This window comes from Leptonychotes weddellii, chromosome 9, assembly GCF_054177405.1.
Source record: "Leptonychotes weddellii isolate Sample4059 chromosome 9, ASM5417740v2, whole genome shotgun sequence".
NCBI classification, from domain to species: Eukaryota; Metazoa; Chordata; class Mammalia; order Carnivora; family Phocidae; genus Leptonychotes; species Leptonychotes weddellii.
Genome location: NC_138377.1, coordinates 68,667,815 through 68,694,140, shown reverse-complemented (window position 1 = coordinate 68,694,140; position 26,326 = coordinate 68,667,815). Strand labels below are relative to the sequence as shown.

The window sequence follows — 26,326 nt, the reverse complement described above, 5'->3', positions numbered from 1 at the left end:
CTGGCAGGCAGAAACTCTAAGACAGAGTGAACAAGAGATAAGGAGGCAGACCACCTGGCCTTGGATGGTTGGGAGTATTCTTCTTTGCGGCTACAGTGTATCGTGGAAAATGGCCAAACCTCAAAGAATTAAGTCATTAAGGAGGTTATCAATAGTCCATGCTCAAACCAAGATGGCACAAGAAACTCAAGGCCACAAGTTTCCCAGTCAGTTCTCAATAAAAGACTGCCACTAGAAGCCCTCAGGGACAACCCATTCGGGACCCCTCTCCTTCCAGAGAGCTTCTTCTTTCCTTTCTGCTCTCACCTTCACTTAATAAACTTTCACTTCACTTCACCCTTCTGTGTTCGCAAGATTCATTCTTCAACTCTGTGAAACAAGAACCCTGTAATCCTGTAACGGTTTGATCTGGCTTCTTGTGGAGTGCTGCCAGGACAGACCTCTGACTTTGCCGATAGGTGGACATGACTTTGTTGCTGGCCACGAGCTATCCCATTAGAACCTAACTAACTCCCTATTCTAACAGTATCACCCTCATTGGGCAGCTGGCTTGGTGGCAACCTTGACTCTCAGAGGTGTGCTGATCATCTTCCTGCTGCTCCTCAGTCTCCAGGAATGGCTGAGTTGAGAAATGGGCTGATGATAATCCATAGGCATTGGATGGACCGTGCTTCCCTCTGGTGAGTCTTTGAATGAAGGGCTTGAGTCTGAGATGCAGCTTTTTCCTGCCCTGGATGGGTGGTGTCAACAGAGGCAGAGAAAGAAGCTCTCGCTGTGATTCCTTCTGCCCTAGCTGGCACCGTGTGTTGTACACACTAACTGGGAGAGAACGTGGTGCTCCCTAGCTCAGTCTTATGGGGTAAGGCATTCAAAATCTCCACATGCCTGAAAACCAGAGACTTGGTTTCTAAATAAAGCAACAGATGTTTTGTTTTTGCCTCTTTCTTTTCTGTCCGTGTCTCCTAATGTGGGTGATATTAACCAAGTGTGACAGGTTTCAGGTTTTTATTTATAGCAATGAAAAATGGTTTTCATGTCTTTGCAGAGTTCTGGGCCTCGGAGCCTGTCTTTCTACAGCCTCAGCTCAAACTCCTGAAGGTTGAGAGTGCAAGAAACTTGAAAGTTCTAGAGGTTGGGAGCTTCATCCAAAGGAGAGAAGACAGCATGACGAATCTGACGGAACTTGCTCAGCCTTTTCACTTAAGGTAAGATATATAATGGCTTAGCTGGAAATGTGGGGCTTATTACAAAAATCTTTACTGTCATCATTTAAACGCCTCTTATTTGACACTATCAAAACTTCTAGCAAGACTGAAAACTTTCTTAAGTTGGGGAATCAAAATGATGCTTACCTTAAACATTTTATTTTAGGTCATATGATATATATATTCATTGACCAATCATTCGATGTGGAGTCAATGCCTTTTACTTTGAGGTGGGTCTGCTGACTATAGTTCTATTATTACCTCTCCTAAATAAATCACATCTATAATGCATTTTCTCTCATTTACGATCATTTTTTTCCTCAAGTGGAAAAATAATTTTAAAAAACTTGCAAAGCTCTCTAAGTATGTCTTCCTTCTGGATTTTTATAAATTCTGCCCAGCTACTATCATTACACATGCCCGATCTTTAATATTTGTTTCTTCTACACCTAAATGGATAAGATTTTTTAAATAAAAATCTATTTTATTGGATTATTACAAAGCAATCAACTACATTTTTATAAGATCAACATCCCTTTCTTTTTAAAATTCCTTTTTAAAAACAATAAAGTATAACTGACATACAATAAACTGCACATATTTAAATTGTACAATGTAGTAAGTTTTAATATAGGTATATAACTGTGAAACCAATACCACAATCAAGATAACAAGCATATCGATGACCTGAAAGGTTTCCTTGTGCCCCTTTGTAATTTCTCCACTCTTCCTCTCAAACCATCACCTTCTCCCCTTTCCCTGAAACCACTGATCTGCTTTCTAACACTTTAGATTAGTTTGAATTTCCTAGAGTTCTATATGAATCAAATCATACAGTATGTACTTTTTTTTTTTTTGACTGGTTTCTCTCATTTGGCACAATTTTTTTTGAAATTTATAATGTATCAATAGTTAATTCCTTTTTATTGCTTAGTTATTTCATTTTATGAATGTACCACAATTTATTTGTCCATTCATCTGATGGATATTTGGGTTGTATCTTAGTTTGTTCAAGATGCTTTAACAAAATACTGCAGATTGGGCAACTTCTAAATACAGAATTTATTTCTCACAGTTCTGGAAGCTGGAAAGTTCCAGCATGGTTGCATTCTGGTGAGGTCCCACTTTGTGGTTCATAGCCAGTACCTTCTTGCTGTGCCCTCAGATGGTGGAAGGGGCAAGAGATCTCTGCTGCGTCTCTTTTATAAGAACACTTATCCCATTCATGAAGGCTTTGCTCTCATAGGCTAAGTACTTCCCAAAAGCCCCACCTCCTAATACCATCATCTTTGGTGGTTAGAATTTCAACATATGAATTGGGGGTGTGGGGGTCACAAACATTCAGACCAAAGCAGGTAGTTTTCATTTGGGGGCTATTACAAATAAAGCTGCTATGAACATTCATGTTCAAGTATTTTATAAAGATCTGCTTTAATTTCTCTTGGATAAATACCTAGGAATAGAATGATTGAGTCATATTCTAAAAATATGTTCAACTTAAAAAAAAAGGTCAAAATATTTTCCAAAGTGGATATACCATTTTACACTTCCACCAGCACTGTATGAGTGTCCCATTTCTTCTGTATCCTCATCAGCACTTGGTATGATTAGTCTTTCTAATCTGGCCTATTCTAATAGGTGTGTAGTAGTATCTCATTGGATTTTAATTTGCATTTCCCTGATGACTAATGATGTTGAGCATATTTGCATGCTATTTTTTGCCATCTATATATGTCTGGGTGAAGTGTCTGTTAAAATGTTTTCCCTGGGGCACCTGGGTAGCTCAGTCAGTTAAGCATCTGCCTTTGGCTCAGGTCATGATCCCAGAGTCCTGGGATCGAGACCCGTATTGGGCTCCTTGCTCAGGGGGAGCCTGCTTGTCCCTCTCCCTCTGCTGCTCCTCCTGCTTGTGCTCTCTCTGTCTCTCTCTCTGTCAAATAAATAAATTAAAAAAAATTTTTTTAATGTTTTGCCCATTTGTAATTGGGTTGTTTGTTTTCGTAATATTGAGTTTTGATAACTCTTTATATATTCTGGATATAAGTCCTTTACCAGATATATGATTTGCAAATATTTTCTCCCAATCTATGGCTTGTCTTTTTTCTAATGCAATTTTTATTAAGATAGTTGTAGACACACATGCGGTTGTAGAAATAATGCAGACAGATCTCTTGTGCACTTTACTCATTTTTCCCCAATGATAACATTTTGCAAAACTATAATACAGTATCACAACCAGGGCAGAAATCTTGATATAATCCATCCACCTTATTTAGATTTCCTGTTCTATTTGTACGCATTCAGGTACGTGTGTATTAAATTCTATACAATTTTATCCTTTATGTAGATTCCTGTATCCACCACCTATCATGATATTAAACAGTTCTAACACCACAATGATCCCTCAAGTTGCCCTTTTATAACACACCCAACTCCCTCAAGCAATCGCACCCCATCTCTAATCCCTGGCAATCATTAATCTGTTCTCTATTTCTAAAGTTTTGTCATTTCAAAAATGTCCTGTAAATGGAATCATACACTATATACCCTTTTGGGATTTGCTTTCTATTATTCAGTATAATTCTCTGAAGATTTGTCCAGTTGTTGTGTGTATCAATAGTTAATTTCTTTGTAATATGGCATGGTGTGTGTATACCACAATTTGTTTAAACATTCACCTGTTGAAGGATATTTGAGCTAATTCTAGTTTTTGGCTATTACAAATAAAGCTGCTCTGAACATTCATTCATAAAGTTTTTATGTGAACGTAAGTTTCCATTTTTCTGGGATAAAGACCTCAGAGTACAATTGCTGGGTCATATGACAATTATAGGTTTAGTTTTTTAAAAAAAATTTCCACTTGTTTTCCAGAGTGGTTGCACCATTGTACATTCCCATCTGCAATGTATGAGTGATGTATTTCCTCTGCATCCTTACCAGTATTTGGTGTTATCACTACATATTTTATTAATCTCAGCCATTTTGATAAGTGTGTGCTGATAGCTCATTGTAGTTTTAATTTGCATTTCCACAACAGCTAATAATGTTGAACATCTTTTCATGTGTTTATTTGCCATCTGTATATCAACTTCAATGAAATGTTTATTCATATCCTTTGCCCATTTTCTTTTTTTTTTTAAGATTTTATTTATTTATTTGAGAGAGAAAGAATGAGAGAGACAGAGCACATGAGAGGGGGGAGGGTCGGAGGGAGAAGCAGACTCCCTGCTGAGCAGGGAGCCCGATGCAGGACTCAATCCCGGGACTCCAGGATCATGACCTGAGCCGAAGGCAGTCGCTTAACCAACTGAGCCACCCAGGCACCCTCTTTTGCCCATTTTCTAATTGCATTGTTTAACTTTTTTTTTTTCACTGTTGAATTTTGAGAGTTCTTTATATAGTCTAGATACTACTCCTTTGTTGGGTATATGGAGTACAAATATTGTCTCCCAGTCTGTAGCTTGTCTGTTCATCCTCTGCACATGGACTTCCCGAGAGCAAAAGTTTTTCATTTTGATGAGGTCCAATTTATCAAATTTCCCTTTCATGGATTGCGCTTTTGGTGCCATGCCTAATAACTCTCTGCCTAGCCCTAGATCCTGAAGATTTTCTCCTATGTTTTATCCTAAAAATGTTTGTATTTTTACATTTTACCTTTAAGACTATGATCCATTTTGAATTAACTTTTATATACCAGGTGAGGTTGAGGTTGAGGTTTATTGGTCAGTCCTCCAAATGCTTCCTGTGCTCTTATCATACAGAATCACTTACAATTCTCTGGCAGGAGATAAGTCCCCCAGGCCTCTTCCTCTAGGCCTGTGTGCATGTTTCCTCCTCCTTCCTTCTCCCCAGCTGGTTCCCTATCCATTAAGACTCCACTCACTCAGGTAGCGTCACTGTTACTCTGAGGAGAGAACAGTTGGTAGAGGGGTGCAAAAATGCAGAGCAATAAAACCTTTAACTTGGAGAATCAAAACCATACTCCAAGGAAGCATCATCAGCATCACCACCAGCAGCACCAGCAACAGCAAGAGCAGACGCCATGGCCACCAATACCTGCAAATGGTCAACAAGCCAGCAGCCAAAATGAAGTCTTGACTATTGACCTGAAGAATTTTAGGAAACCAGGAGAGGAGACCTTCACCCAACGTAGCCGGCTCTTTGTGGGCAATCTTCCTCCTGAGATCACTGAGGAGGAGATGAGGAAACTATTTGAGAAATACAGGAAGGCAGGAGAAGTCTTCATTCATAAGGATAAGGGCTTTGGCTTTATCAGCTTGGAAACACAAACCCTAGCGGAGATTGCCAAAGTAGAACTGGACAACGTGCCACTCCATGGAAAGCAGCTGCATGTGCGCTTTGTCTGCCATAGTGCATCCCTTACAGTCCAAAACCTTCCTCAGTATGTTTCCAATGAACTGCTGGAGGAAGCCTTTTCGGTGTTTGGCCAGGTGGAAAGGGCTATAGTCATCGTGGATGATCGAGGAAGGCCCTCAGAAAAAGGCACTGCTGAATTCTCAGCGGAGCCAGCTGCTCGGAAAGTTCTGGACAGGTGCAGTGAAGGCTCCTTCCTGCTAACCACATTTCCTTGGCCTGTGATGGTGGAGCCCATGGACCAGCTGGATGAAGAGGGACTTCCAGAGAAGCTGGTTATAAAGAACCAGCAATTTCACAAGGAGCAAGAGCAGCCACCCAGATTTACACAGCCTGGCTCCTTTGAGTATGAGCATGCCATGCGCTGGAAGGCACTCATTGAGATGGAGAAGCAGCAGCAGGACCAAGTGGACTGCAACATCAAGGAAGCTCGTGAGAAGCCGGAGATGGAGATGGAGGCTGCTCGCCATGAGCACCAGGTCATGCTTATGAGACAGGATTTGATGAGACGTCAAGAAGAACTTCGGAGGATGGAAGAGCTGCACAACCAAGAAGTGCAAAAATGAAAGCAACTGGAGCTCAGGCAGGAGGAGGAACGCAGGCACCATGAGGAAGAGATGCGCGGCAACAGGAAGAAATGATGCGGCAACAGCAGGAAGGATTCAAGGGAACACGCCCTGATGCGAGAGAACAGGAGATACGGATGGGCCAGATGGCTATGGGAGGTGCTATGGGCATCAACAACAGAGGCGCCATGTCCCCTGCTCCAGTACCAGCTGGTACCCCAGCTCCTCCAGGAACTGCCGCTATGATGCCAGATGGAACTTGGAATTGACCCCACCAACAACTGAACGCTTTGGCCAAGCTGCTACAATGGAAGGAATTGGGGCAATTGGTCGAACCCCTCCTGCATTCAACCATGCAGCTCCTGGAGCTGAATTTGCTCCAAACAAACGTCGCCGATACTAATAAAAATTTCAATGTCTAGTTTCCCAAAAACCCTTAAAAGAAGGACCCTTTTTGGACTAGCCAGAACTCTGCCCTGGAAAAGTGTTAGGGATTCCTCCCAATAGTTAGGTCTTCCTTGACTGTACTACTCTGAGGGAGTTTGCTGGAGGCTGAGGGCAAGGGAGGGGCGATATTTAACAAATCAGTTCTGTGTGGTATATCGTTTAACTAATTGATTTCGTGTGGTGCATTCCTGAAGTCTCACATGATTGTTGAGGGTCTGTGGTGGAGGGGGCACCATGGCAAAATGGATCCAGTTAGAGCCCCCATTAATCTTGATCATTTCATTCTTTGTCCATCCTGTTCTATTTGGTTTCTCAGAGACATTGCCACATACACCACAAAAACAAGCATCCCCCAATGACCTTAGCCCCATTGTTCCATTCACTCGCAGCCGGGAATTCAGGCAAATGTCCACAGAGGTCACAGACAACATACATACGGTTCTGTTATATCCCATATATTACCCCTTCATGTCCTGAGGAAAACATTTTCTCTTAGAGATTTTCGTTTTAGTGTATCTTTAAAAAAACCCCATGTGTCAAGTTGCCTCCATCTTTTTTCTTGGGTTAGGACAACCCGGGAATGGCCCTTTTGTGTCTATCATGTTGCTGTTCACAGCTTTTCTTGACAGGCCTAGTACAATCTTGGGAACAGGGTTGCTGCATGCTGAAGGTCAGACAGTAGCCCTTAGCCTTGCCTATCTTAGGTAGTTATGTGGTGCATTTTTTTAATTGGTGTACCATGTTTGATTTGTCCCTGATATCTTTGGAGTTTTTCTGAGAAATGGAGCAGTAATACAGCATCAACTTATTAAAATACGTTTTAAGCCTTAAAAAAAAAAAAAAAAAAGACTCTACTCACTCTACCTGCACTCGGGACCCTACTCCTCTAGCTTCCTCAAGAACTTTGCTTTTTTAGTTGCCCCCATCTCTCTTCCTTTGTTAACTTCTCTTTTTCCTGGACCATTCCCAGGACTGTACAAACATGCTTTTATATTGTGCTTTAAAATGATAATAATCATCCGTCCTTGATTTCATATCTTCTTCTTGCCACCTGTCCTATTTCACTGTATTTTTCATAGTCAAACTTACTGAAAAGAATTATCTATACCGTCACTACTCCAAGCATAATCTGTGGATTGGCAGACTACATTGGCATCCCTGGGGGCTCCAGTTGTTAGAAATGCAGAATCATGGGCCCCAACCCAGGGTTACTAGGAAATTTACATGCACTTTAAAGTTTGAGAGGTATTCAATCTATATTAAGGGTTCTCAAACCTGGCACAGTGGAATCAATGGAGGAATTTTAGAAAACACTAATGCCTGGGACCTACCAACAAAGATTCTGATTTAGTTGATATTGGGTGCTGCCTGAAGCATTGGGATTTTAAAAAACTTCCCAGGTGTTTTCAAATTCAGCCTGGTTTGGGAACCATAAATCTCAATGACATACTTCCTTACTTCCTGTTAGCCTTTTAATATATTACAATCACACTTTTGCCTCCACCATCAACAGAAGTGTCTCTTCTTGAGTTTACCGACTGTGGTGGTTAATTTTATGTGTCAGCGTGGCTTGGCCACAATACCCAGATATTTGCTCAAACATTATTCCAGATGTTTCATCCATCACTTCCTCTGTGAGTCCTTCCCTGACTCCTCCCCACTGGTCCACGTTAGGGGCATGTCCCATGTGTTTTCATGGTACTTTGTTTTCATAAGTAGCTTAGTACTTATTATATTATATTATAATTTGACATATTTACTTGTTTGTCCATCCTGGTAGACTAAATATTCCATAAGAGCAGCAAAAGTGATTTTTTAAATATGTTTATTCCTGGTGTTTAGCATGGTGCCTGGCACAGAATACATATTCTACAAGTAGTTGTTGAAAGTTTAGTGAATGAGGTGTGCCTGGGTGGCTCAGTCGGTTAAACTTCTGCCTTCGGCTCAGGTCATGATCCCAGGGTCCTGGCATCGAGCCCCACATTGGGCTCCCTGCTCAAGGGGGAGTCTACTTCTCCTTCTCCTTCTGTCCCTCCCCCCTGCTCATGCTCTCTTTCTATCTCTCTTATAAATAAATAAAATATTTTTTAAAACACATACATATTTGCAGTAGAGAACCAGTAACTTTTGAGAAAAAAGAGTGTCTGGGGGCACCTGGGTGGCTCAGTCGTTAAGCGTCTGCCTTTGGCTCAGGTCATGATCCCAGGGTCCTGGGATCAAGCCCTGCATCGGGCTCCCTGCTCAGCAGGAAGCCTGCTTCTCCCTCTCCCACTCCCCCTGCTTGTGTTCCCTCTCTCGCTGTGTCTCTGTCAAATAAATGAATAAAATCTTTAAAAAAAAAAAGAGTGTCTGAAAACTGAAAGGCCCTTTAGGAATGCTGACAACATCTCAGAACTCTTCAACCCAAATTAAAGATGAAAAAGTGAAGTTGATGCTAAGTGGAAGTAGCTTCTGTACTTCGGGTCTCCAGTGTTTAATTCATACGCTCTCTGGGGCAGCTTCTGGTTCTGATCTGTCTAATTGCTTCCCCATGGAACATGCTGGCTCAGCAATGAGCTCAACCAGCAGCTGCAATTGAGCCCTCCGCCCTCCAGTCAGATAGTGGGGGTGTACCTGGGGTTCGCAAGCAGATTCTACAGGATGTCCGCCCCTGTGCAAGGATTGAGAACGTCAATAAGCATCTTATGGAACTAAGCATGGAAGGTTTAGTCCCACTAAACAAGAGAATTCTGCCCTTCTTGGCCGGGTGGGAAGGCTGACTTTCTTTTAGTCCCCATATATTATACATGATAATATAAAAGGAATTCTTTTTTTTTTTCCTGTAAAAGAGGTTTTATGCCTTTATGAGAGGATCATAATTTAACTTTTAGTAAAAAATATAAATTCAGGCTGTTTTCATTACACATGTTTGGATCTGTGTTAAGTGAAAAAAGCCATGAGGAAAAGGTGAGCACCATTCTACCCCCAGCACCTAGCAGGAATTCTACCTTGTGAATGAGGAAAAGCACCCTCTTCAGGAAGACACATCGTAAAGAGGCACTCCCATGGCGCCTCATGGCTGTTGCGATGAGACGCAGGCAGCCCTCAGATCAGTGAGGCAACAGTGGCCCTTCCCGTGGGCTGCCAGGGCTTGTGGCCGGGCCCCAAGAGCAGAGGCAGAATTCAACTCCTTCCTTCTTACCTACCGGAGGGACCCAAACCACACACTTTATCCCTCTGTGCAAAACAGTCTATTTCTTAGAACCCAACCTTCAGAGGTTAAGAATAGGAGATGGAGGGGCGCCTGGGTGGCTCAGTTGGTTAAGCATCTGACTCTTGGTTTTGGCTCAGGTCTTGATCTCAGGGTCGTGCCCAAACTGGGCAACTGCTGAAACACCCAGGGAACTTCTACCAGCATAGCTCCTGGGTCCTCAGATGCTCCTTGCTGTCAGCCAGGCTGAGCAACCATTAAGTTAACCAACACAGGGAAGGGAAGAAAACAGAACTGGAGATGGGGGGTAGGGGGAGCTTCCCTAAAAGGGCAATGGGAGCCTGTTGACCTCAGGCTCTGAGAACGTTGCCCTCTCTATGCACTCCCTCTACACGTCTCAGGTCTGTGTATCACCTAACATTGATGCAGCAGCAGCATCTGGGCTACTTCAGGTCAACAACCTTCAGGATGGTGGCATCATGTCAGCTGTCGCTTTGGATTCGCTGTAGGTCATCAAAGTAATTATCTGTGCAGAAAGGCAGCAGAATGCTCAGGACCCAGCCCCTTGTAAGGTGCCAGTTTCCAGCCTCTCCTATTCGAATACAGCTTCTAAGATGAATCATTATTTCCCCCCATCTCCCACCCCCACCCACCATCCCTGTCCTCACCCTTTGAAAATCCTCCTTCTTCCAAAACTGCATGATTTTTATAGGGTATTTCCAGGTCACAAGGGATCATATCCCCAAAATTTCCTTGCTGAATAGTTTTTTGGAATAGTTTCCCAGAGAGAAAATGCTTGACAGATTCTTAGATCACCCATGAAGTTCTTTTTTTTTTAAAGATTTTATTTATTTATTTGACAGAGAGAGAGAGCACAAGAGGGGGGAGCAGCAGAGGGAGAGGGAGAGGGAGAAGCAGGCTTCCTGCTGAGCAAGGAGCCCGATGCGGGGCTCGATCCCAGGACCCTGAGATCATGACCTGAGCTGAAGGCAGACGCTTAACCGACTAAGCCACCCAGGTGCCCCTAACTTCACCCATAAAGTTCTATTTAATATATAGTTAAATTAATTCATAACATTTTACTCTCTTTAGTTGCTCCTTTAACTGATGGGTAAACCCAGGCCCAGTGGAAGTGAGTTGCCAGTGAAGTGATTTGCCCTACCCAAGGCTCTCGAGGAGGATGGACTGAGGGCAAGGAGTGCTTGCTGGTTGTGTGGCAGACACGAAACGTGGCTCCAGTGGACTGGAGCTTAGGCAGTGTGAACAGATTGGATACAGCTCTAAAAGGCATCAAGGGAAAAGGACAGAGTGGCCACATGGCCTATTAGCCAGAGTGCTACTTGCATAGTGTGGGGACAATCCCTCTTCCTCCCCCATCTCTCCTCTCCCCCACATTTATAAGAACAGATCATTATGTAAGCCAGCTTATACTTACGCAGAGTTCCCATTGTGTCCAGCCCTGTGCATATATACTCACAACTCCAGGAAGTTGCTACCCCTACTTTACAGATGAAGAAAGTTGAAGATGAAGAAGGCATAGAGAAGATCAATAAATAACCCAAGACTGTAGCTGATGGCTGATGGCGCCAAAATTCTTAGCTGCTACACAGTACTACCCTTTTGTGTGTAGCTGATCTGGATTAATCTGCCACTAAACAGCTCTCCTTAAAGATCTGGAGAGCTGCTGACGAAATGCACTGCCAGAGGCATTTAAAAAAAAAAAAAACAAGGGAAAACCCTTTTCAGTGATCCAGTAGAGGGCATTCTTCTGAGCCTGGAAACCTGGGGTTTGTCACTGATTATGTAACTAGAACAAACCATTCCACTTCTCTGGGTGCCTGTTTCTTCACCTATTAAAGGTGCCTCTTGGATGAGACGGGCACCTTCCACCTCTAAATGCTGTGTTTCTAATTTACAGGAAAAATCGGGTGTAGACAGGCTCTTGCGCCCGTCTGAATATAAATACTGCATCTACCTCTTTGTAGCCATGAGACTTCTCTGAGCCTCAGCTTACCCTCTGGAAATGGGAATAACAGTATCTACCTCTTGGTGTTACTGAGAAGATCAAATGAGAGAATAAATGTAAAGCCTTTCCTATGTGATTTGGTTTTAGCTATGTGATTAGCACATAGTATGCATTCAAGAAATGTTCCCTCCTCCTCCTCCTCCTCCTCCTCATCACCTTGTATGTAGGTGCTACCTATCAAGGTGCTCCAATTCTAAAGCTCTGCATACTGCAGAAGCAATAAAGAGTTGGCAGATTCTCAGAGTTGGCAAATCTGGAACCAAGTATACTGTGTCTGTTTTCTTTTTACATTAAAAAAAAAATGTATTTTTATTTGGCCTGCTCTTTTAGAACAGACATTTTGGAGACTTTGGGGAGAGTCATCCCTCGCAATCAATCCCCTTGAATCAGCCCTACACACACCTGTGGCACAGTCAACGGAAGAGGAAAGAATTCATTAATATCTTTAGGAATGTCCATCATAATCAGCCTCCAGCACCAGACAATAGCATGCAACTCTTCAGCAGGAAATTAAAGGAAGGCAGGCCCTCTTTTCTGCTTTTTGAGGAAATCTACTATGCTATATGGTGTTCCTATCACGTGTCATCTAGAAAGGCACTGGACTGGAAATGGAGTCAAGAGACTCCATTTTAATCCTCTGTTTGCCACCAAGTAGCTCTGTGACCTTGGGCAGGTCACTTCCCCTTTCTGTGTTTACTCTCCATCTGCGGGATGCTGCACCTGAGCTAGTTAGCTTTTCTGGTCGCTTCCAAAGCCAAGATTTTGTGCTTGACTTTTAATCAGCTGATTCAGTTTTTCTTATGACAGACTGTCCTCTCTTCCGCTCTTTCCCCCGCTCAAGGTACACCCAAATGCCTGAATCCACGCCCAGAGCCCCATTCATCTAGCCACCATAGGCCATCAACAAGAGGGGTGTCCTGCTCCTACAATGGGAGCAAGGATGTCGAGGTCATTGGAGCTGGAATCTCTGACCTGGAGAGTCTGTAAGAAGGGATAGAATTTCAACGCGAAATATCAGGCTTCATTCCCCGTAAGGACATAAAAAGACCCAAAGAGTGCGGATCTAATATGTGTAAATTGTCATGGCAACTCACATCAGGGTCATAGTATCACTGGAAAGCAAGCATCTGAGAATTGTATTGCCCGTCCTCTTGTTCTCCGGGAGGGAGCTGAGTGAGTCCTTCAGGAGAATGAGAAGGCAGCCGCCCATACGGTCACTCCAAATGTCTCCCACCCACACCACCTCCCCAGGAGTTGAAAATATCTCACAGCTGGGCCATCCGTGACTGGACATAACCTTCCTTTGGGGGCGGAGGGGGTGTTTCCCGTTTTGCCCTGACTCATGCCTGGTGTGTAGGTGTCCAGAGAGCTGTGAGCCCCCTGCACTTGCAGACACACTCCCTGTGGGCCCAGGGACGACTCAGACATGAGCGGCCAGGGCGGCCAGGGAATGTCTTCAAGTGTGCTCAGGAGGAGGTGGTGTGGGGAACATGGAACAGCCACTGTGCCACAACAGTCCTTTAATTCAGGTGGATATTCAACATGGAATGAGCCCCATGATGGGCCACGTATTTCCCCATGTTGTTTCCTTCAATGTCCTTGAAGTGTGCTTTAATTTGATTCTACCTATACGAGAGTAACTGAATCGTGGGGAGAGTGGGAGGAATAGCATGCAACTCTTGCTATCAAGAGTTGCAATGGTGGGTTCCCTCCCACCATTATCTTTATAAGTGAGTATTTATTTTACCATTTTCATGTCATAAGTATATAAAGAAAGCCTGCTTTGTGCAAAACATTGTGATAAATTGTATGTTGTGGCAAGAAGCAGGAAAGCCTGCAAATATAAAAAGAGTCCTTCAAAAGAGTTTGCAATTTACATGGGGAATCAAATGTGCTTCAGTCATAAGGGGAAGTCAGGCAGAGGAATGCTGGTTATGGAAGGAGTATACAAATGGTCAGCCTTAATATCACAAATTGGAATTTTGCTCCTTTGAAACCATTTCCCCTTTCTCTCAGCCCTTCTGGTGCCATCCCCAGATGGAACCACATTTAGTTCCTTATACAGCCTTCTGTATTCTGCCAGGGTATTCTGCGTATTTACTTATGTCCTTGTATCTCTTTTCCTCCTTGGTTTACTTTGCATAATGACATATCTTAGGACTCTTTCTATAGCAGTATATATAGACTTGCCTCATTCATTTAAATCAGGCTGGGCAAACTACAGGCCACAGGTCTGCACCTGTTTTTGTAAATAAAGTTTTATTGCAACACAGTCATGCCCATTCATGTATTCACTGTCTGTGGCTACTTTTGTCCGACAATGGCAGAGTTGAGTAATTGCAACAGAGAATGGATGATCTGCAGAACTTAAGATTTTACTGTATGGCCCTTTACAGAAAAAGTTTGCTGACCCCTGCTTTAAAAGACTGCCTAATATTCTATGTGTAAAGTGTCATAGTTTAATAGTTCCCTATTAAAGGATATTATCAGTTATTTCTAATCTTTCATTAAAAATACTGCTGTAATTGATAATACATGTATGTCATTCTCAAATCTGTGAGAATATCTGTAGAAGTACCTAGGAGTGGGATTACTGAACAAGCAATGTCATGGGCTTTTCATGGATGTATTTGTTAATCTGGTTCTACCAGCATTAATGATGTAATGGAAGGCCATGGCCAGACATTAGACCAATAGCAAGAATTAATTGAGAACTCCATGCTGTGGGAGATGAAATGAAGAACACTGTCTCAAAGGAGAGTGAGTGGTGGCTGTTTTCAGCCATAGCCCCAGAATGGGACTGTGGGAAGCTGACAGATGGTAAGTTTGTTCTGCCATTCAAATAAATTGACTGGTGTATCAGGACTGTAGAAACCAATGCAAGAGCATTCACTCCTGTTAAGGTCACACTTTGTCCTAGTTGCAAACTCCTCCCCACCTCCCTCCCTGTTCTCATTCTCTAAAAAGAGCCACCTCACAGCCTTGGAGGCAAACATGTGTGACTGTTGGAGCTGCTGCTTTTGGGGACAGCTGTGGAGATCACAGAGGTCACAGAGGGTTTGACTTTGCGGGGACAGATTTGCTTGACTCTGACTTTGCTAGAATGAACAGGTCTTGGTGATAGGGCTCTGGGTTCCCCAGTCCTTGGAGGCCAGTTTGAGCTCACCTTTAGGAAGGGGGGTCTGAAATCAACAAGCTTTGGGAAGAAAGTCACCCTTAGAAGACTCAGAAGAGTTCAGATCTTCTCTGTAGAGAATGAGAGGTGGAACCAAGAACCAGGAACAACTCAGACCTCTCCTTTCACCCACTGTGTGCTTATGTGCCAAGCCCTATGCCAAGGGTGAGTATATGGGGATGAATAAGAGAATATGGCAACTGATCAAATGGCTCACAGCCTAGTGGAAAGAAATAGATAGACTTGCAGTTCCCCAACAGTGAGCACCTTTTATATTTTCAAGAAAAGCACAGCAAGACTTGACATCTGTCAGATACGGCACAAACAACTCACTCATAGTAGTTCATTCATAGCTTCAACATTAGATTGAAACACTCCTTTTGATAGCATCGTATCTTTTCAAAGCTAGGTCTTTGGAAGTTGCTGAGCTAAAAAACAAGTAACACGCAAAACTCAACATGGAACAGAAAATGAGGCTGGTGGTGTCCAATTCCAAGTTTGAGAAGCCGTGCTTGTCAAACAGGTATACCCATCCCACTAATAAGGGATAGGGTTTCTTTAGGAATGAAATAAAATACGTTATTTTTTTCTTCCAGTTTATGTGTGTTGTTTCCTCAAAATGACTACTAAGTTGTTGGGACAGAAATATTTATAAAGTTCTTTGCACCTAACTACATAATAAATGGAACTGTTGGGTGTTTCTCTCTTGGCCCAGGTGCACTGGGAAAATACTACTGAAACACTAAGCACGTTATGAACCAAAAAAGTCCAGGAACTTCTGAGATAGATATGTAGCACTACTTACTAGCATTGTGGCCTTGGGAAGTTTAACACTTTAAGCTCCAAAAGAAGTTCCTCTATTATAAAATAGGGATAATAAGACTAACTGCTCTGAGGGCTTTTGCGAAGGTTAATGAGAGAATGCAAGTCAGGCACCCAGCGCAGGGGTAGCACTCAGTAATCCATAAACACTGGCAAATGTAGATCCACAGAATTCTGGGCACTATGGGAGAAGTAGTATTTAGTCCCTACCCTAACGACCTCAACCTCGATGCATCTGTAAGCCTACGGCTTTTCAAATCAAGTGCTGTTGCCACGGGTGATTTTTGTACTAACTGTAATATCTGGTGTCAACGAAGTCATTCTGAAAACAGAAAATTAACAGTCCCCCTGAGGTTTGTCACGGTCCCATATGAATGATTTCATTGTCAGTCTGTTAGAGCTTTCTTCCTTACACTAGTTCACAGATTGGTTATTCTGTGTGATATAAAAAATAGGGTTTTAGTAAATCTAGTGATATTTTAAGAAGTGAATTTAGGACAAATGCATCAAAACTATTCTCTGGTATCGCTGAAATATGTCTGTGTTTCAAAAAGTCCTCTTGGTTTGACTAGAGTACAATTGTTTTGTGGTTTGTATTTTTTAAAAAACTAATTTTGGATCTCAGGTCTTCTCCTCCAAAAGATTAATCTATAGTAAGATTCATGACTCCACATTAAAAACAAACAAACAAACAATAAAAACCCCTTTCATTTTGGATGCTACCTTAATTCCAAAGCATCCATGAAGATGGCTATCTTCATCATTAAACAGAGCCTTCCTGGCCTTTCTGCAAAGCTGGTAAATTTTGAGCCAGTACCAGATGGGTTTTAAGAACTTATTAGACTTGCTAATTTTAGGGAAGATAAAGCAGATTTAGATAAAGAAGAAGGAAAAAGCCACACTCTAATTGTCTAGATCAGTGGTTATCAAATGCAAGTTGGGGGTACACACCAGGAGACATTTGTCAATGCCTAGAGACATTTTTGGTTGTCACACCTGAGGGAAGATCCGTAGTGCATACCTAAGGAGTAGAAGCCAGGGCTGCTGCTAAACATCTTACAATGCACAGAACAGTTCCCCATAACAAAGAATTATCTGACCTAAAATGTTAAGATTACTGAGGTTGTAAAATCCATGCTGGCTTCGATGTTATTGTTTTTCTTCACTGAATTACACATCTTCTGGATTCTTCTTTCTAATACCTCTTTCCCCTGACCTAACAAGTTCTTTTGAATGATTAGCTTCTGAAATTAGCTTACCAGCAGCTGCAGAAAAATATCAAGTTTTTGTCCGAATCAGTGGTCCTTAACATTTCTACACATTAGTATTGCCTAGAGGAACTTTTAAACCATGTCAGTGCCTGGACTCCACCCTTGGACCAATTAAATCCAAATCTTCAGGGATGGGACCAGATCACAGCATGTTTTAAAACTTTCCCAAGTTTAAGGGCGCCTGGGTGGCTCAATTGGTTAAGTGTCCACCTTTGGCTCAGGTCATAATTCCAGGGTCCTGGAATGGAGCCCTGCATCTGGGTCCCTGCTCTGTGGGGAGTCTGCTTCTCCCTCTCCCTCTGCACCCCACCCCCCACTCATGCTTTCTCTCTCACTCACTCTCTCAAATAAATAAATCTTTTTTAAAAAGGGGGGGGCGCCTGGGTGGCTCAGTTGGTTGAGTGTCCGACTCTTGGGTTTCAGCTCAGATCTTGATCTCAAGGTCCTGGGATTGAGCTCCACACTGGGCTCCATGCTCAGTGGGGAGTCTGCTTGAGGATTCTCTCTCTCTCTCTCCCTCTGCTTCTTTCTCTCTCTCTCTAAAATAAATAAATAAATCTTTTTTAAAAAAACCTCAAAAAAGGGCGTCTGGGTGGCTCAGATGGTTAAGCGTCTGCCTTCGGCTCGGGTCATGATCACAGGGTCCTGGGATCGAGTCCCGCATTGGGCTCCCTGTTCAGCAGGGAGCCTGCTTCTCCCTCTCCTGCTCCCCCTGCTTGTGCTCTCTCTCTCTCTGTGTCAAATAAATAAATAAATAAGATCTTTAAAAATAATAAAAAATACAAATTAAAAAAAAATTAAAATCTCCAAAAAAAACCCCAAGAAACTTTCCCAAGTGACCTTTATGTATACCCTGGGTTGGGCACCATGAATCTAAACACATAGAAAGGTTATTTTCTATGCTAACCATGTACCTATAGACAGAGAACTCAGTTATGGGAGGGAGAGAGTGATTTTTATCAATGCAATGTAGTAATGACTTTTTTTCTCTAGGGGTCATGTTCACTATTCAAATCAAGAGTTAATTGAGGTTTTTCATTCATGTGGCTTGATCACTTGAGATATTTCACTTTTCGTGGCTGATCCATGCATGTATAGATAAAATTTTACGTATCTGCAAGTTCTCAAGGGTTTTCTTATTCTTTTCAAAAAATTATAAGAAAAAGAATTTTATTCTGGTGCCCCAAGTCTTGACTTTCAGCCTTGCTTACATCTAAAGAGGACAGGAATGTTTTTTTCTATGGCTCTCATGTACCAGTTGAATCTGGATACCTCTCAGCACCCTGAAAGGCCAAAAGAAAGTTTCCCAATTTATTCTTTCTCTGTCCCTTTCACCCCTACTCCCAATCCCCCTAGCAAATACTGGTAAAGCAGATGGTTTTGGTGTGATGCCCCAGAGGTTAACAGATGTGAATTCTGATGGAATAACAAGAGGACAGATCTTTGCCATTGCTGCATTCAGACCAAGCACATGGTCTGCCCCTCAACAAATAAATGGTGCTTCATATAGCTGATTTTAAATATTCTGAGCCAGGGTCTGGCTTTTCAGAATAAGGGGAAAAGTAGAAGTCAATAATAAAGAACTAATTTCAACATCACAGGAAATGAACATCTGTTAGTCATTTCCCAAGGGTTAGGTATTAACACGATAAGACTGGGAGCTCAAGAAATAAAAGGCTCAGCACCCAAACCTGCAGAGTAGAGGACATTTAGTGTCACCTTCTGGCACTGCCCAGTGCCTTTCTTGAAAGACCCTGGATGTTTGGGGAACTAGGCCTCTTTCTCTTGACAGTCTTTCATAAACTTATAAAAGTGCCTTTATCAAAATGGGGTCCAGGCCCATAGATATATCCTCAGGGGTCCAAGGGTTTTTCTTTAATAAATATTTTTAATATTACGCTGTCACTTTATTCTGGATCGTATGTTTAACACAATTCCAATTATCTGAATAACTACCTTATGATTAAGATGCCACTCAGTGCTGGTGCCTGAAGTTGGATTGTGTTTACACTCAAACCCTGCAAAGGGTCACTGATGTTGGAGTCCATACTGGATACCTGGTTTAATAGAAATATTTGATTATTAGTATTAGTATTCTCTACCTTAATGTTTTTATTTTGATATATAAAAATGTATCATTGGGGCACCTGGGTGGCTCAGATGGTTGAGCGTCTGCCTTTGGCTCAGGTCATGATCCCAGGGTCCTGGGTTCGAGCCCTGCATCGGGCTCCCTGCTCAGCGGGAAGCCTAGTTCTCCCTCTCCCACTCCCCCTGCTTGTGTTCCCTCTCTCGCTGTGTCTCTCTCTGTCAAATAAGTAAAGAAAATCTTAAAAAAAAAAAAAAAAGTATCACACTAGGGTGCCTGCGTGGCTTAGTCGGTTAAGCGTCTGCCTTCAGCTCAGGTCATGATCCCAGGGTCCTGGGATGGAGCCCTGCATCAGGCTCCCTGCTCAACAGGGGGCATGCTTCACCCTCTCCCTCTCCCTCTGCTTGTGCTCTCTCTCTCTTTCTGTCAAATAAATAAAATAATATCTTAAAAAAAAAATGTATCACACTAGAGGCAAATTCTAACACTAAACCCAGTATCAGCTGTTCTGCTTCTGCAAATCATTATTTGTTTTGGTTTTGTATTTATCTAAGAGCCACAAGCATATTAATGTTTATACATAGATAACATAAAAAATGTTAGTTTGTTCGAGCACTTATTTTTTTCTTTTAAAAATGATTCACCCATTGGTCACTTTGGGAAATGCAGGACCAGATTTCTTTTAAAACCAGGCTGGTTGAAACCACAGATTTTGACTAGATGTGGGCTTGGAGCCTGGCTGAGACGACATAGACTTACATTTTCCACCCCAAAGCCAGGGTGAGGAGGCAGATTTTACCCGACTTCCCCTGCTTCCACCAGAAGGCTACTGGCCATATTTCTTTCCCATCGTCCCAGGTAGACTTGCTGAATACTTGCAAATAAAAACATCTGAAAATAACATTACAAATAAGAGGAATACAGATCATAAACTTTACCTAATATTGGTATAATTTCAGAACTAATGCTCATAATCCTTTTATCTGAAATCTGCTGGGGGTGCCTGGGTGGTTCAGTTAAACCTCTGCCTTCAGCTCAGGTTATGATCCCAGGATCATGGAATTGAGCCCCGCATTCGGCTCCTTGCTCAGCGGGAAGCCTGCTTCTCCCTCTCCCTCTGCTTTTCCCCTGCTTGTGCTCTCTCTGGCTCTCACTCTCTCTCTCAAATAAATAAATAAAATCTTTAAAAAAATAAATAAATAATAAAATCTGCTGTAACCTGTTTCACTGCATGACCCCAGCCCCCTGCAAAGTCCTCCTAACCAAATACTTTGGGGTGTATTCAGTCTCACAGTTGCTCACAAAGATGCCTGATCAGATATCATCTGTTGTTTACTGCTTCTTTCTCTGGGCCTCCTGGTAGCTCTGTAGAAACTGGTCCTCCCAGCACTGCTATCACTTTGCTGGACACTGTCCCTGATGCTCTGGCCTCTTGAGTTCAAGGCATTGAAGAACAAGAATTGTCGTCTACCCCTTTTTTATGTAACATTGTGTTAACAAGATACCAAAAATCTTGTGCTTTAGCATCTTACAGATTTTCTATTTAAAGGAAAAAGGGGGGGGAAAAAACCAGTTTTACCTACAACTCTCTTTCCCTTGGATCAAAAAGTAGAATTGTGGGAGCCTGGCTGGCTCAGTCAGTAGAGCATGAGATTCCTCATCTTGGAGTCATGAGTTCAAGCCCCACATTGGGCATAAGAGATTACTTTTTAAAAACTTTTTAAAAAAGAAGTAGAATTGCTAGCTCAAAGGGAGGAGGGAGAAGACAGTCATCTACAAGGCAAGGAGAGGAGCCTCAGAAGATGTTGGTTCTGCTCACTCTTGATCTCAGACATCTGGCCTCCGGAATTGTGAGAAAACAAATGTGTATTGTTTAAACTACCCAGTCTGTGCTACTTTGTTATGGCAGCCCTAGCAAACTAATACAGGGCAAAAGAGCTTGACACTTTGGAAAACTATAAGTAGTATTGAGAATCCCATTAGGTGGTGTCAGTCTTACATTTCTTCAAAATTCTATGTGTAACCAAGTGATTCACCAACAGATTGACTTAGTACGTAGCGAAACATTAATTCCTGCCATTTCCGCCCCACGGTCTCTGTGTTCTTGGAGTTCCCACCGGCATCCTACTTGTACTTATGTTATAAAACTATGTCCAGCCTGTCTCTCCACCACTAGACTATGAGCCCCTCAAACGCAGGGACGAGGGCGGTATTTCAGTCTCCTTTGTATGTCTGGTGCCTAGCACATAGTAGGTGTTCAACAAATGTTTATGGAATAAAGGATTTAATAAATGAATAAATTGATAGAAAAAATATATTTTTTTTTTAAGATTTTATTTATTTATTTGACAGAGAGAGACACAGCAAGAGAGGGAACACAGCAGGGGGAGTGGGAGAGGGAGAAGCAGGCTTCCCGCGGAGCAGGGAGCCCGACTTGCGGTTCGATCCCAGGACCTGGGATGATGACCTGAGCCGAAGGCAGACGCTTAACGACTGAGCCACCCAGGTGCCCTGAGAAAAAATATAAATACTTTAACCCAAAAGATAAGGTAAGGGAGTTTTTTTTCCTAGGGGATTTACTATTTACTTAGCCATTCAGTCAACACTGTGGGGGCAGCTAGGCATCGGAGCAGGGCACCTCTGCCAGCCATGAGTGAGATAACTGGTACCCTGCCTCAGCAAGCATTTTGGAGGGATGAGCCAAGGCCCTGGGAAATCTTCTACGGCCTCCTATCCCTGGCATGAGCCTACTGATTAATGCCAGTAAGGAAGATGGTAACTGAAGTAAAAGCTTGGCCCATTCAGACACATTGGGTGTTAAAAGGATACATCTCTCCCTTTCCAGATCGCTTTCTCCTTCGGAGCCACTTGCCTGCTGTATAAACAGTTTACCCGAAAGGGGGCAGGCAGCAAGCATTTTCTGTAAAGGGCCAGGTAGTTAATACTTCAGGCTTTATGGGCCCTGCGGTCCACAGGGTGCAACTATTGAACTTTGCCTTCGTAGTGCAAAAGCAACCATAGATTTTGTGTAATGAGCGTGGCTCTGTTCTAATAAAACTGCAGACCCTCTAATTGGAATTTCATATAATTTTCACATGTCACAAAATATCCTTCTTTTGATTTTTTTTTCGTACCATTTAAAAACTGTAAAAAGATCATTCTTGGCTCATGGGCTGTAGGAAAACAGGTGTCAGGCCAGATGTGGCCCCCAGGCTATAGTTGGCCTCCTGGGGCCCTGAACCAGTATCTTCCCCTCAACCTTGTCTGTTTCCCTCTCTTGTCTATTTCCTTCCTTGTCTGTTTCCAACCTTGTCTGCTTCCTTCCTTGTCCTATTCTTTTTGCTCCAGTTTAACAATGATATTCAAATGTGACTGTTTCTAGAAAGCAATGGACTCTCAGATCTGTCATTTACAGCTCAGTGTGAATGAGTAAATATCAAGGCCTTGCCTCAGAGCCTGGGGAGATAGTGAAGATTAAGGATACTCCAAAGGAAGCAAGAAGACAAAACCAAGTTTAACCCAGAAAAACCTTGTTTACAAAACAGAACTCATTTTGGTTGCTGCTCAGGAAAAGGTGATTTCCCACTGAAAAAGAATGGGTGTCCTTCTCTCATCAGAGTAGAGGCCCTCGTTTCAGATAAATCAAGGAAGTTGATGATGCTGTCTTGGCTTCATACTTGTACATGTGCGACTTGCAGACCTCAAGTTGTGAGGGGCTGGTCTGGGCCATTGTGTGAGGGAAAGGGGACTCAGCAACTGACATGATCTGGTGTTGTGCCATTCTGCACAGAATTAGAAGATGGATTATTGTGGATTTGTTTTTCTTTAGGAATTAGGGCTGGTACTGGCTTAGCTTCGGCGCAGCTGAGGTATTAACTGAAATGCATTTCTATCTTAACAACCACATCCCATTTAGCCACAGTGACTTTGGAGTGACTTCCAAAGCAATCTCATCAGAATGAGTTGGCAGATTAAGGCTACCTTTCATGTCAGAACTGTAGGCAAGGAGAAATGAAATGCACCACATAGGTCTTCCCGCTACAAAAAAAAAGAAGCCAGGTTGTGTCAGGTAGGCTAACGAATATTGGTTGAACTTTCCAATGGATCTCCTTTAGTCTACTAGCTTCAGGAAGCTGCAAAGCAATATAAAACATTCAAGGCAGGTAAACACGCTGCCTTTGTTGCTGGTCATGTACCATGTTGGAGGCAAGGCTAATCTGAAGTCTTTCCCCCTGTAGCCTTCCCTGTTTGCTAAGTTCACTAAGCTCCATCAGAGCTTAGTGAAGAGGAATACAGATCATAATGCACTGAGGATGGCTCCCATTATGACCTCCTTATAAGGTGACAGGGACAGTATTCTTGTCTGTACTACAGTCCCTCTTTAGCCTTCTTTCCTTGGCCAGATAAATTACTTTAGGTTTCCTCATAAATTCTGTAATATTATCCTTTAATACTACTACTTCCTGCCCTCTGAATCTTGAGATCAAGAACTCAGAAAGAACAGACCTGTACCCCTGAAACAAATAATACATTATATATTTTAAAAAAAAAGAAACAATATTTTGTCCAATGTTCAAAAAAAAAAGAACTCAACAAATTGTGCTAGGTTGTTAGTGAATAAGCATTGCATATATATGTATATATATATATTTTATTATATGTATATACATATATTTTTCTAGAAACTTAAAATTTCAAAATAAACAACAGATAAATATAGGCATTTTCTTTTGTTCCTTTCATGTATGGGCCTTTATGAAGGTTACATTTTACTGATATGTTTTAGATGGTGTGTACATTAAAATAAGCTAAGGGGCGCCTGGGTGGCTCAGATGGTTAAGTGTCTGCCTTCGGCTCAGGTCATGATCCCAGGGTCCTGGGATCGAGCCCCACGTCTGGCTCCTGGCTTGGCTGGGAGCCTGCTTCTCCCTCTCCCTCTGCCTCTCCCCTGCTCATGCTCTCTCTCTCTCTCTCTATCTCTCTGTCTCAAATGAATAAATAAAATCTTTTAAAAAAATAAAATAAAATAAGCTTAAAGAAGGAAAGAAAGAGAAAGAAGGTGTTAATGATGGGATAGCAGCACTGGACTAGTCATTTTGGAAACATTACTCCATTTAATCTTTACAACAACCCTCTGAGGTAGATACTATGCTCCCCATTTTATAGATGAGGAAACCAAGGCTCATAGAAATTCAGTCATATGTACGATGACACCACCTTCAAATTAGTAACTAAAAGATGATTTTTAAAATTAGCCTGCATAACATACTGTTATATTGTTAAATGGAGCTGGGTTCCAGAGGCTGTGCTTGGTGTACTCTATAACCAAGGTGCTCATGACTTTGGGGGATTTTTTTTTGTGATGGAGATAATGATTTTAGTTTTCTTCTTCCACAGATCAGTCCATGATACTCCCTATCGTTCTCTGTCACACTTTCCTGCTCTTTCTACTCCCTTCCCCAAGGTAAAGCAAAAATGTTCACCTGCAATGATTCTATCTTCTAAATTTAAAAAGAAAGGGGAGCAAAAAAAGGTCATACATGACTTCCTTGGCCATATGTAACTGGGCATCCAAGATTCATATTCCATGAGAGGATCCTAAAAGGAAATAAAGGGTCCTCATAAGCCTGAGGACTTTTTTTTTTTTAAGATTTTATTTATTTATTTGACAGAGAGAGAGCGAGAGAGGGAACACAAGCAGGGGGAGTGTGAAAGGGGAAGCTGGCTTCCCACTGAACAGGGAGCCCGATGCGGGGCTCGATCCCAGGACCCTGGGATCATGACCTGAGCCGAAGGTGGGGCTTAACAACTGAGCCACCCAGGCGCCCCAAGCCTGAGAACTTTTCTGATACTATAGATCTTGTTGTAATAATGACACCCCTCCAGAATCTTCATTTCAGACGCTTAATTGACTGAACCACCCAGGCGTCCCAAGATTTTATTTGTTTATTTGTCAGAGAGGGAGAGAAAGAGAGAGAGAGAGAGAGAGAGCAAAGCAGGGGGAGAAACAGGCAGAAGAAGCAGGCTCGTCACTACAGAATTTTTATTTCTAGAATCCATCTGTCACAATCACATCCCATCTTGTGAATGGGAGCCTTCACAATGCCCATCCTCTGACTTTTCTGTCTCTTTGCACAAAAGCCTAACTAGCATGTAGAACTGACTAGATGAACCTTCCTGTGATAGAGTGGTAGTCTCTTGGCTCTGCTACTAATTGGACAAGTTGCTTTTCCTCACTAAGCTTCCAAATGGGTATTATAATCCTTAGCACAGCGCCAACCACTAGGAAGCTTTCAAAAAATGATCCTTATCCTAAGAAAACATTAGAAAGTGGTCCCTGGGACATGGGACAAATAGTTTCGGGAACCCTCTCTCCTAATGCAGATGCCTGTTCTAAGTAGGCTTCTAGAAGTCGGGACCTGTGGCAAGTAGTCCCCACGTGGGTGCTGGTGAAGCAAAAATCCCAGTGGGCTGAGTTCACATGCATAGCACAGCCTGACCTCCTTTTCTTGGAGCACAGCACAGTCAGCCCTTCCAGAGCAGGCCTGGCGACAGACTCGAGCAAGCAGCCCAAGGGCACAGTAGCTCTGTAATGCCAGCCCACTTAGGGGGCTCAGGCTGCAGGAAGGCTAACACCAAACACTTCCATAATGGCGTCTGCTGAGATGAGTGGATTGAAGCCTGATCCTGAATGGAGGCAACAGAGAAGGGTTTGATTTTTTAGTCAGGTTAGAAAAACCCCAGAGCTGGGGCGCCTGGGTGGCTCAGTTGGTTGGGCGACTGCCTTCGGCTCAGGTCATGATCCTGGAGTCCCGGGATCGAGTCTCACATTGGGCTCCCTGCTGAGCAGGGATTCTGCTTCTCCCTCTGACCCTCCCCTGTCTCATGCTCTCTCTCAAATAAATAAATAAAATCTTAGGGGCGCCTGGGTGGCTCAGTTGGTTAAGCGACTGCCTTCGGCTCAGGTCATGATCCTGGAGTCCCTGGATCGAGTCCCGCATCGGGCTCCCTGCTCGGCGAGGAGCCTGCTTCTCCCTCTGACCCTCCCCCCTCTCATGTACTCTCTCTCATTCTCGCTCTCTCAAATAAATAAAATAAAATCTAAAAAAAAAAAAAATTAAAAATAAATAAATAAATAAATAAATAAAATCTTAAAAAAAAAAA

The 26,326-nt window shown here is 42.7% G+C and overlaps 2 pseudogenes; both read left to right on the top strand.

The window, feature by feature from the left end:
• Positions 1-26,326, top strand: part of LOC102733040 (ubiquitin carboxyl-terminal hydrolase isozyme L3 pseudogene) — a 398,129-nt pseudogene that overhangs the window by 13,868 nt on the left and 357,935 nt on the right.
• On the top strand, positions 5,099-7,053 carry LOC102739338 (non-POU domain-containing octamer-binding protein pseudogene; annotated as a pseudogene).